Below are 12,373 nucleotides of genomic sequence, written 5' to 3' on the forward strand. Positions count from 1 at the left end.
TTCCAGTGTTATACTGTTGTTGTATGAGAAGATACTTGATATGATTTCAGTGTTCTTAACATTTGCTAATATTAATTTTGTGGCCTAATATATGATTTATCCTAGAAAGTGGTCTGTGTGCACTTGTAAAGTATATCTGGGTGAAACAGCTATTATTGTATCACTATTTCTTTCTCCTAGTTCCGTTTGTTTTTACCTTATATATTTCAGTTCTCCTGTTTTCAGTTCTTTTGCGTACATATCGAGGAGTGTAATTACAGGGTCATATGGTAATTCTGTGGTTAATAATTTTCAAGACCTGCAAAATTGTTATCTGCAGCAGTTGAATCGTTTTGTATTTCTACTAGCAATGTGAGAAGGTTTCAGTTTCTTCATATTTATTTTAACATGTCTTATTTTCTGGAATTTTTTTGCGGGGGGTAGATTTTTAGTATAGCAATCCTAATGAATGTGAAGTCATACTGAATTGTGGTCTTGATTTGCCTTTCTTTAAATGACTAATGAAGTTAAGAACCTTTTCATGTATTTATTGGCTACTAGTGTTTTTATTGCCTAATCTGAAGTAATGACAATTTCCCTCTATATTTTCTTCTGAGTTTTATGGTTTCAGATCTTCTTTTTCTATATGATTGAGGTAGGAGTGGAGCTTCATCCTTTTACATGTGGATATTCAGTTGTTACAGTATCATTCTTTGAGACTTTTTTTCCCTCATGAAATGCACTTGACTTCCTTTTAAAAATTAGTTTCCATCAGTGTATGGGTATATTTCTGGATTCTGAATTCTATTCCACTAGTGTTTATGTTTACCCTTATGTCAGTCCTGCACTTTCAATTATTGTAAGTTTACAGTTGGTGTTGAAATGTGTGTCCTCTAACTTTCTCCATCCTCAACCACCTTTTTTATCTTTCCTAAATTGCTTTGGTTAGATCTTCCTGTACAGTATTGAGTAGCAGTAGTTAAAAGCTGTCATCCATGTTTAAGGAGAACACTCAGTTCACCACAAAGTATGATGTTAGCTGTCATTTTTACATGGTTTATCATGCTGAAGCAGTTTCCTTCTGTTCACAGTTCTCTGAATGTTTTTATCACAAAAAGGTGTTGGGTATGTTAGCTGTTTTTCTATATCAGTTGTGATGATCAAGTGTTTCTTTCCCCTTTATTGTATTAATGTGGTGTAGTATGTTTGTTGATTTTCTTGTGTTAAACCACGGGCTTTTCTGGGGTAAATCCTACCTGAATATTGTATGTAATCTTTTTAACATACTTTTTGACTCAGTTTGCTAGTATTTTGTTTAGACTATTTACCTCTGTATTAATAAGGGATTTTGGTATTTAGTTTTCTTCTTATGGGCTTCCCAGATGGCTCAGTGGTAAACAATCTGCCTGCCAATGCGGGAAACAGAGAAGATGCAGGTTTGATTCCTGGGATGGGAAGATGTCCTGGAGGAGAAATTGGCAATCCACTCCAGTATTCTTGCCTGGGAGATCCCATGAACAGTGGAACCTGGTGTACTATGGTCTATGGGGTCATAAAGTGTCAGACACAACTGAGCACACACGCATCTGAGTAATGTTAGTTTTAAGAATGAGATCGAAAGTGTTCCTTTCCTTTCAGTTTTTGGGGAAGAGTTTGAGGAGGATTTAAATTATTTCTTTTTAAAGTGCTTGGTGGAAGTCACCAGCAAAGTGATATAGTCTAGGATTTTCTTTGTTGGAAATTTTTGTGTTACTGATTCAGTGTTTTTATTTGTTGTGAATCTCCTCATATTTTGTGTTTCTTCTTGGAGTAATTTATGTTTGGTAATTTTTATTATGAGAGGAGTTTGTCCTCATTATCCCCATTGTCTAATTTGTTGGCATACAATTATTTATCCTTGTTATTTCTGTAAGGCCTGTAGTAATGTTTTGACTTTCATTTCTAATTTTAGTTACTTGTCTCTCTCCTTGTCATTCTGACTAAAAGTTTGTCAATTTCATTGCTGTTTTCAAAGAACCTACTTTTGCTTTTGTTGATTCTCTCTATTGTTTTTTTCTTTATCTCCACTTGAATTTTTACTATTTCTTTCTGGTATCCTTAGGTTTTTACTCTTCTTTTTATAGTTACTTAAGGTGTAAAGTTAGGTTATTTATTTGATATCTTTTTTCATTTTTAAAATAATTGTACTTTTTAAATTTAGTTGCACTGGTTCTTTGTAGCTGTGTGGCAGGCTTTCTCTATTTGCAGTGAGCAGGGGCTACTCTTTATTGTGGTGCGCAGGCTTCTCATTGTGTTAGCTTTTCTGGTTGTGGAGAGTGGGCTCAGTAGCAGCTCACAGGCTCTAGAGAGCAGGATCAATAGTTGTGGTGCACAATCTTAGTTGCTCAGCAGTACATGGAATTTTCCCAGACCTGGGATCAAATCTGTGTCCTGTGCATTGGCAAGCCGATTCTTATCTACTGTATCACATGGGAAGTCCCTTTCTTCATTTTTAATGTGTATTTAGTGCTATAGCTTTCTTTCTGAGCACTGTTTCCACTCTATCCTATAAATTCTGGTATTTTTAAAAATTTTGCTTCTTTTGTACTTCCCTGGTGGTCCAGCATTTAAGACTCCACAGTTCCACTGCAAGGGGCACAAATTCGATTCCTGGTCAGAGAACTAAGATCCCATGTGTTGCATGGTGTAGCTCCCCTCTCCAGTTGTTTTTGGTTATTTTTTGTGGTTAAATATATGTAACATTAAGTTTACCACTGTGACCATATTGAAATGTACACAGTTCTGTTCCATTTAGTATATTCATATTGTTGTGCAGTAATTACCACCATCCATCTCCAGAACTTTTTCATGTTCCCCAACTGATACTCTATACCCACTGAGTACAAACTAACCCCCTATTCTCCCCGTTTCCCTGCCTCTGAAAGTGAAAGTCGTTCAGTCATGTTCAACTCTTTGCAACCCCATGGACTATAGAGAGTCCATGGAATTCTCCAAGCCAGAATACTGGAATGGGTAGCCGTCCCCTTCTCCAGGGGATTTTCCCAACCCAGGGTTGGAACCTAGGTCACCTGCATTGCAGGCAGATCTTTACCAACTCAGCCACCAGGGAAGCCCTTTCCTACCTCTGGCAAGTACTATTCTATCGGCATACCTTGAAGATACAGCAGGTTTGGTTCCAGATCACCACAATAAAGCAAATATCAAAAAAGCGAGTCACATGAATTTTTTATTTTCTCAATGCATATAAAAGTTATTATTTACACTATAGTCTGTTAAGTGTACAATAACATTAAGTGTTAAAAACATATATGTCTTAATTTTAGAAATAATTTATTGCCCCAAATCCTAACCGTCATCTGTGCCTTCAGTGTGTCATAACTTTTTTGTTGGTGGAGGGTTTGAAATGTTGTGAGAATTACCAATGTGCGACACAGACAAACAAAGTGAGCAAATGCTGTTGGAAAAATGGTGCCAGTAAGAGTTGCTCAATACTGGATTGCCACAAACCTTCAATTTTTTTTTTTTTAATTCTGTGAAGTGCAACAAAACAACATGTGCTTGTGCTTTCTGTCTCTGAGTACACTAGGTACCTTATATAAGTAGAATCATAGACTATTTATATTGTCTTATTGTGACTGGTGTTTTTTTACTTGGTATAATGTCTATCGTTCATTCATGTTGTAATATGTGTCAGAATTTCCTTCCTGTTTAAGGCTGAATAACACTCTACTTTATGCACATACTACATTTTGTTTATCCATTTGTCAATCAGTGGACACTTAGGTCGCTTCCACTGTTTGGCTGTTGTGAGTAATAATGCTATAAAAATGGATGTACAAATGCCTGAGTCCCTGCTTTGAATTGTTTTAGTTGTATACCCAGAAGTGGAACAGCTGGATTATATAGGAACCCTGTTTTTAATTTGTTGAGAAATTGCCATAGCATTTTCATCAGTGACTGCACCATTTGACACTCTCAGCAATAATGCACAAGGATTTCAATTTCTCATTGTCCTTCCAACAGTGGTTATTTTCTTGGTTTTGTTTGTTTGGTTTCTGTTTGCTTGGTTTTTGATAATAGCCACCCTAAGGGGTGTGAAGTGGTATCTAATGGTGATTTTCATTTACATTCCTCTGATATTTCCTGATGTTGAGCATCTGTTCATATGCTTATTGCCCATTTGTGTATCTTCTTTGAATAAATGTCTATTGATGTCTTTTACTCAGATTTTGATTGCATTGTTTGGTTTTGTTGTTGTTGCTAACTTGTAGGATTTCTTTATTCACGATATTAAACCTCATCACATATATGATTTACAAATATTTTCTCAGTTTGTTTATTTTTTCTAAGTAAAAAGTTCTTTCGCCACCCCATGTGGCCCCAACCAGGGACTGAATCTGGGCCCCTGGCAGTGAGACACCTGAGTCCTAACCACTGGACAGCCAGGGAATTCACTCTATTTTTTTAAAAAAATGTTCTCTATTTTATTTATTTCTGCTCAAGTCTTCATTATTTCCTTCTTTCTGCTATTTTTGGATTTAGTTTTTTCTTTGTCAACCCTTGAAGTGAAAATTAAGGTTGTTTATTTGAAGTTGTCTGAGTTGAGGCTGCTGTAATAAAATACCATAGATTAATGGCTTATAAGGAACAGAAATTTATTTTTCACACTTCTGAAGTCTGGAAAGTCTAAGATCAAGATACCCAGAAATTCACTGTTTGTTGAGGGAGGGCCCACTTCCTGATTCATAAATAGCTGTCTTCTAATTGTATCCTTATATGGTAGATAGGCCTAAGGAATTCTCTGGAGTCTTTTTCATAAGGCTATTAATTCCATTAATGAGCACCTATATCTGAGTAATCACCATATCAGTGTTTATTAATCCCTTAATGTTAAATTTGATATTTTAGTTTAAGTTGGCACATATGATAGAAAAACTCTGAATAGCAAGTGATAATGGTTTTTTTAGAGCTAGTGTGATTTTTAAATGATTATTCAGAGCACATACTATCTTAATACGTTTTATTTCATTATATGATACAAAAATATGTGTAACTATGTAACGTAGTAGTAGTTCAGTTGCTCAGTTGTGTCCAGCTCTTTGTGACCCGTGGACTGCAGCACGCCAGGCTTCCCTGTCCACCACCAACACTTGGAGCTTACTCAAATGCAGGTCCATCGCGTTGGTGATGCCATCTAACCATCTCATCCTCTGTCATCCCCTTCTCCTCCTGGCTTCAATCTTTTCTAGCAGCAGGGTCTTTCCCAAAGAGTTGGTTCTTCATATCAGTTGGCCAAAGATTTGGAGTTTCAGCCTCAGCATCAGTCCTTCCAATGAATATTCATGACTGATTTCCTTTAGGATGGACTGGTTGGATTTCCTTGTAATCCAAGGGACTCTCAAGAGTCTTCTCCAACACCACAGCTCAAAAGCATCAATTCTTCGGTGCACAGCTTTCTTTATAGTCCAACTCTCACACCCATGCTTGACTACTAGAAAAACCATAGCCTTGACCAAATGGACCTTTGTTGGCAAAGTAATATCTCTGCTTTTTAATATGCTGTCTAGGTTGGTCATAACTTTTCTGCTACGGAGCAAGCATCTTTTAATTTCATGGCTGTGGTCACCATCTGCAGTGATTTTGGAGCCCCAAAAAATAAAGTCTGTCACTGTTTGCACTGTTTCCCCATCTATTTTCCATGAAGTGATGGGACTGGATGCCATGATCTAGTTTTCTGAATGTTGAGTTATAAGCCAACTTTTTCTCTCTCCTCTTTCACTTTCATTGAGGCCCTTTAGTTCTTCACTTTCTGCCATAAGTGTGGTGTTATCTGTGTATCTGAGATTATTGATATTTCTCCTGGCAATTTTGATTCCAGCTTGTGCTTCATCCAGCCCAGCATTTCATGTGATGTACTCTGCACATCATGCCTCAGACGGTAAAGCGTCTGCCTACAATGTGGTAGACCCAGATTCCATCCCTGGGTTGGGAAGATCCTCTGGAGAAGGAAATGGCAACCCACTCCAGTATTCTTGCCTGGAAAATCCTATGGATGGAGGAGCCTGGTAGGCTACCGTCCACAGGGTCGCAAAGAGTTGGACACGACTGAGCGACTTCACTTTCACTTTCACTCTGGATATAAGTTAAATAAGCAGGGTGATAATATACACCCTTGATGTACTCCTTTCCTGATTTGGAACCAGTATGTTATTCCATGTCCTGTTCTAACTGTTGCTTCTTAACTGTTGTCCGTAATGGCTGAATCAGTTTGCACTCCCACCAACATTGTAGGAGGGTTCCCTTTTCTCCACATCCTCTCTAGCATTTATTGTTTGTAGAATTTTGATGATGGCCATTCTGACTGGTGTGAGGTGATACCTCATTCTAGTTTTGATTTGCATTTCTCTAATAATCAATGATGTTGAGCATCTTTTCATGTGTTTATTGGCTCTCTTTATAACTTCTTTGGACAAATGTCTCTTTAGGTATTCTGCTCGTTTTTTGATTGGGCTGTTTTTTTTTTTTTTTTTCTGGTTTTGAGTTGCATGATCTGCTTATATATTCTGGAGATTAATCCTGTTGTTTCATTTCTAGTGATTTTCTCTCCTTCTGAGGGTTGTCTTTTAACCTTATTTACTGTTTGCTTTGCTTTGCAAAAGCTTTTAAGTTTAATTAGGTCCCATTTGTTTATTTTTCTTTCTATTTCCATTACTCTAGGAGGTGAGTCACAGAGGATCTTGCTGTGATTTATGTCATGGAGCATACTGCCTGTGTTTTCCTCTAAGAGTCTTGTAGTTCTGACCTGACATTTAATTCTTTAATCCATCTTGAGTTTATTTTTGTGTGTGGTGTTAGAAAGTGTTCTAGTTTCATTCTTTTGCACATGGCTGTCCAGTTTCCCAGCACCATTTATTGAAGAGGCTATCTTCTGTATGGTGTATTCTTCCCTCCTTTGTCAAACATAAGGTGCCCATAGGTGAATGGGTTTATATCTGGGCTTTCTATGTTGTTCAGTTCAGTTCAGTTGCTCAGTTGAGTCTTACTCTTTGCGACCCCATGAATCGCAGCACTCCAGGCCTCACTGTCCATCACAAATTCCCGGAGTTCACTCAAACTCACGTCCATCAAGTTGGTGATGCCATCCAGCCATCTCATCCTCTGTCGTCCCCTTCTCCTCCTGCCCCGAATCCCTCCAAGCATCAGAGTCTTTTCCAGTGAGTCAACTCTTTGCATGAGGTGGCCAAAGTGCTGGAGTTTCAGCTTTAGCATCAGTCCTTCCGATGAACACCCAGGACTGATCTCCTTTAGAATGGACTGGTTGGATGTCCTTGCAGTCCAAGGGACTCTCAAGAGTCTTCTCCAACACCACAGCTCAAAAGCATCAATTCTTCGGTGCTCAGCTTTCTTCACAGTTCAACTCTCACATCCATACATGACTACTGGAAAAACCATAGCCTTGACTAGACGGACCTTTGTTGGCAAAGTAATGTCTCTGCTTTTGAATATGCTGTCTAGGTTGGTCATGACTTTCCTTCCAAGGAGTAAGCGTCTTTTAGTTTCATGGCTGCAATCACCATCTGCAGTGATTTTGGAGCCCAAAAAAATAAAGTCTGACACTGTTTCCACTGTTTCCCCATCTATTTCCCATGAAGTGATGGGACCGGATCCCATGATCTTCGTTTTCTGAATGTTGAGCTTTAAACCAACTTTTTCACTCTCCTCTTTCACTTTCATCAAGAGGCTTTTGAGTTCCTCTTCACTTTCTGCCGTAAGGGTGGTGTCATCTGCATATCTGAGGTTATTGATATTTCTCCCACCAATCTTGTTTCCAGCTTGTGCTTCTTCCAGCCCAGCGTTTCTCATGATGTATTCTGCATAGAAGTTAAATAAGCAGGGTGACAATATACAGCCTTGACGTACTCCTTTTCCTATTTGGAACCAGTCTATTGTTCCATGTCCAGTTCTGTTGCTTCCTGACCTGCATACAGATTTCTCAAGAGGCAGGTCAGGTGGTCTGGTATTCCCATCTCTTTCAGAATTTTCTACAGTTTATTGTGATCCACACAGTCAAAGGCTTTGGCATAGTGAATAAAGCAGAAATACATGCTTTTCTGGAACTCTCTTGCTTTTTTGATGATCCAGTGGATATTGGCAGTTTGATCTCTGGTTCCTCTGCCTTTTCTAAAACCAGCTTGAACATCTGGAAGTTCACAGTTCACATATTGCTGAAGCCTGGCTTTGAGAATTTTGATCATTACTTTACTAGCATGTGAGATGAGTGCAATTGTGTGGTAGTTTGAGTATTCTTTAGTCTATATTTCTGTTTTTCTGCCAGTACCATATTGTCTTATTTTTAAATTTGTTTTATTTAGACAATAATTACTTTACAATATTCTAATGGCCTCTGCCATACATCAACGTGAATTGGCCATAGGCATACATGTGTCCCCTTTCTCCAGGATTCCCTCCCACCTCCCACCCCACCCTATCCCCCACTGTCACAGAGTACCAGCTTTGGGTTCCCTGTGTCATATATCAAACTCCCACTATATATCAAACTCCAACTGACTATCTGTTTTAGATATGGTAATGTATATGTTTCAATGCCATTCTCCCAAATCATCCCACCCTTTCCTTCTCCCAGTGTGTCCAGATGTCTGTTCTGTATGTCTGTGTCTACTTTGCTGCCCTACACATAGGATCATTGGTACTATCTTTCTAGATTCCATATATATGTGTAAATATATGATTTTTGTCTTTCTCTTTCTGACTTAACTTTATTATGTATAATAGACTCTACGTTTGTCGACCTCATTAGAACTGACTCAAATGCATTCCTTTTTATAGCTGAGTAATAGTCTATTGTGTATAAATAATATGTACCACAGCTTCCCTATCTGTTTATCTGCTGATGGACATCTAGGTTGCTTCCATGCAATGAATATTGGGGTACATGTGTCTTTTTTCAGTTATGGTTTCCTCAGGGTATATGCCCAGTAGTGCAATTGCTGAGTCATATGGTAGTTTTATCCCTAGTGTTTTAAGGAATCTTCATACTATTCTCCATAGTGTTTGTATCAGTTTGCATTCCCAGCAACAGTGTAAGAAGGTTCCCTTTCTTCCACACCCTTTCCAGTATTTATTGTTTGTAGACTTTTTGATGATGGCCATTCTAACTAGTGTGAGGCGATACCTCATTGTGCTTTTGATTTGCATTTATCTAATAATGAACAATGTTGCACATCTTTTCATGTGTTTACTAGCCATCTGTATGTGTTCTTAGGAGAAATGTCTGTTTAAGTCATCTGTCCACTTTTTGATTGAGCCTGTTTTGGAGATTAATCCTTTGTTAGTTGTTTCACTTTCTACTATTGTCTCCCATTCTGACAGTTGTCTTTTCATGTTGCTTATAGTTTCGTTTGTTGTGCAAAAGCTTTTAAGTTTAATTAGGTACCATTTGTTTCTTTTTGTTCTTATTTATGTTACTCCTGGGAGAAGGCAATGGCACCCCACTCCAGTACTCTTGCCTGGAAAATCCCATGGACCAGAGGAGCCTGGTGCGCTGTAGTCCATGGGGTCGCTAGGAGTCGGACATGACTGAGCGACTTCACTTTCACTTTTCACTTTCATATATTGGAGAAGGAAATGGCAACCCACTCCAGTGTTCTTGCCTGGAGAATCCCAGGGACGGGGGAGCCTCGTGGGCTGCCGTCTATGGGGTCGCACAGAGTCAGACACGACTGATGCGACTTAGCAGCAGCAGCAGCAGCATGTTACTCCTAGAGGTGGGTCATAGAGGATCTTGCTGTGATTTGTGTCAGAAAGTGTTCTGCCTTTGTTTTCCTCCAAGAGTTTTTATAGTTTCTGGTCTTAGTTTAGGTCTTAATTCATTTTGAGTTTATTTTTCTGTATGGTGTTAGAAAGTGTTCTAATTTCATTCTTTTACGTGTAGTTGACCAGTTTTCCCAGTGCCATTTGTTGAAGAGAATGTGTTTTCTCCATTGTGTATTTTTGCCTCCTTTGTCAAAGATAAGCTGTCCATAGTGAAAGTGAAAGTCACTCAGTTGTGTCCGACCCTTTGGGACCCTATGGACTGTCTAGTCCATGGAATTATCCTGGCCAGAATACTGGAGTGGGTAGCCTTTCCCTTCTCCAGGGGATCTTCCCAACCCAGGGATTGAACCCAGGTCTCCCGCATTGCAGGCAAATTCTTTACGAGCTACACCATAAGGGAAGCCCAAAAATACTAGAGTAGGTAGCCTATCCCTTCTCCAGCGGGTCTTCCCAACCCAAGAATCGAGCTTGTGTCTCTTGCATTGAAGGCGGATTCTTTACCAACTGAGCTATGAGGGAAGCCCCCAAGGTGTCCATAGGTGTGTGTGTTTATCTCTGGGTTTTGTATCTTATTCCACTGGCCTATATTTCTGTTTTTGTGCTAGTACCATACTGTCTTGGTAACTGTAGCTTTGTACTAGTCTGAAGTCAGGAATTTACTTCCATCAGCAGTCACATCCACAGCTGGGTGGTGTTTTTGCTTTGGCTCTGTCTCTTCATTCTTTCTGGACTTATTTCTTCACTGATCTCCAGTAGCATATTGGGCACGTACCAACCTGGGGAGTTCATCTTTCAGTGTCCTATGTTTTTGCCTTTTCGTACTGTTCATGGGGTTTTCAAGGCAAGAATACTGAAGTGGTTTTCCATTGCCTTCTCCAGTGGACCACGTTTTGTCAGAACTCTCCACCATGACCTGACCATTTTGGGTGGTCGTACACGGAGTGGCTCATAGTTTCATTGAGTTAGATAAGGCTGTGGTCCATGTCATTAGATTGGTTAGTTTTCTGTGACTGTGATTACATTCTGTCTGCCCTCTTATGGAGAAGGAGAACAGGCTTATGGAAGTTTCCTGATGGGGGAGACTGCCTTAGGGGAAAACTGGGTCTTGTTCTGATGGGCGGGGCCGTGCTCAGTCAATCTTTAATCCAATTTTCTGCTGATGGGTGGGACTGTGTTCCCTCCCTGTTGTTTGACCTGGGGCCAAAATATGGTGGAGGTAATGAAGATTCAAAAGGTCCCATGCAGGCACTGGTGCACTCAGTGCCCCCAACCCTGCAGCACGCCACCGCCGACCCATGCCTCTGCCGGAGACTCCTTGACACTCACAGGCAAGTCTGCCTCAGTCTCTTGTAGGGTCACTGCTCCTTTCTCCTGAGACCTTGTATGCACAGGTTTTGTTTGTGCGCTCCAACAGCATGTCTCCCCAGCTCTGGCGGGGGAGTTCTGATGGCTCTGTGGTGGTGTTAATGGCGACCTCCTCCAAGAGGGCTTATCCCTTACCCAGGTCTAATTCATCCAGAGGCCCTGCCACTGCAGCAGTCCACTGCTGACCGGTACCTCTGTAGGAGACACGCAAACAATTCTGGCTCAGTCTCTGTGGGGTCTATGGGTCCTGGTGCGCACATGGTTTGTTTGCGCCCTCTGAGCATCTCTGGCGGGTTTGGGGTTTGATTCTAAACGTGATTTTGCCCCTCCTACCATCTTCCTTTTTTTTTTTTCCCCCCCATGGGGATGGTCTTGATCCCTGTCTCCTGTTCAATGTCACGAACCTCCATCCATAGTTCATCAGGCACTCTATCTATCAGATCTAGGCCCTTAAATCTATTTCTCACTTCCACTGTATAATCATAAGGGATTTGATTTAGGTTATACCTGAATGGTCTAGTGGTTTTCCCCACTTTCTTCAATTTAAGTCTGAATTTGGCAATAAGGAGTTCATGATCTGAGCCACAGTCAGCTCCTGGTCTTGTTTTTGTTGACTGTATAGAGCTTCTCCATCTTTGGCTGCAAAGAATATAATCAATCTGATTCCGGTATTGACCATCTGGTGATGTCCATGTGTAGAGTCTTCTCTTGTGTTGTTGGAAGAGGGTGTTTGTTATGACCAGTGCATTTTCTTGGCAAAACTCTATTAGTCTTTGCCCTGCTTCCTTCCGTATTCCAAGGCCAAATTTTCCTGTTACTCCAGGTGTTTCTTGACTTCCTACTTTTGCATTCCAGTCCCCTGTAATGAAAAGGACGTCTTTTTTGGGTGTTCTAAAAGGTCTTGTAGGTCTTCATAGAACTGTTCAACTTCGGCTTCTTCAGCGTTACTGGTTGGGCCATAGACTTGGATTACTGTGATATTGAATGGTTTGCCTTGGAAACGAACAGAGATTATTCTGTCGTTTTTGAGATTGCATCCAAGTACTGCATTTTGGACTTTTTTGTTGACCGTGATGGCTACTCCTTTTCTTCTGAGGGATTCCTACCCACAGTAGTAGATATAATGGTCATCTGAGTTAAACTCACCCGTTCCAGTCCATTTTAGTTTGCTGATTCTTGAATGTCAACATTCACT

At 40.1% G+C, this 12,373-nt stretch overlaps 1 protein-coding gene across 3 annotated transcripts in view; it reads left to right on the forward strand.

Annotated features, from left to right (window-relative positions):
- Positions 1–12,373, forward strand: part of ABCB7 (ATP binding cassette subfamily B member 7) — a 158,626-nt gene that overhangs the window by 59,226 nt on the left and 87,027 nt on the right. The gene's annotated exons all lie outside the window — the stretch shown is intronic.

The sequence above is a fragment of the Bos taurus genome, chromosome X (assembly GCF_002263795.3).
Source record: "Bos taurus isolate L1 Dominette 01449 registration number 42190680 breed Hereford chromosome X, ARS-UCD2.0, whole genome shotgun sequence".
Taxonomy (NCBI): Eukaryota; Metazoa; Chordata; class Mammalia; order Artiodactyla; family Bovidae; genus Bos; species Bos taurus.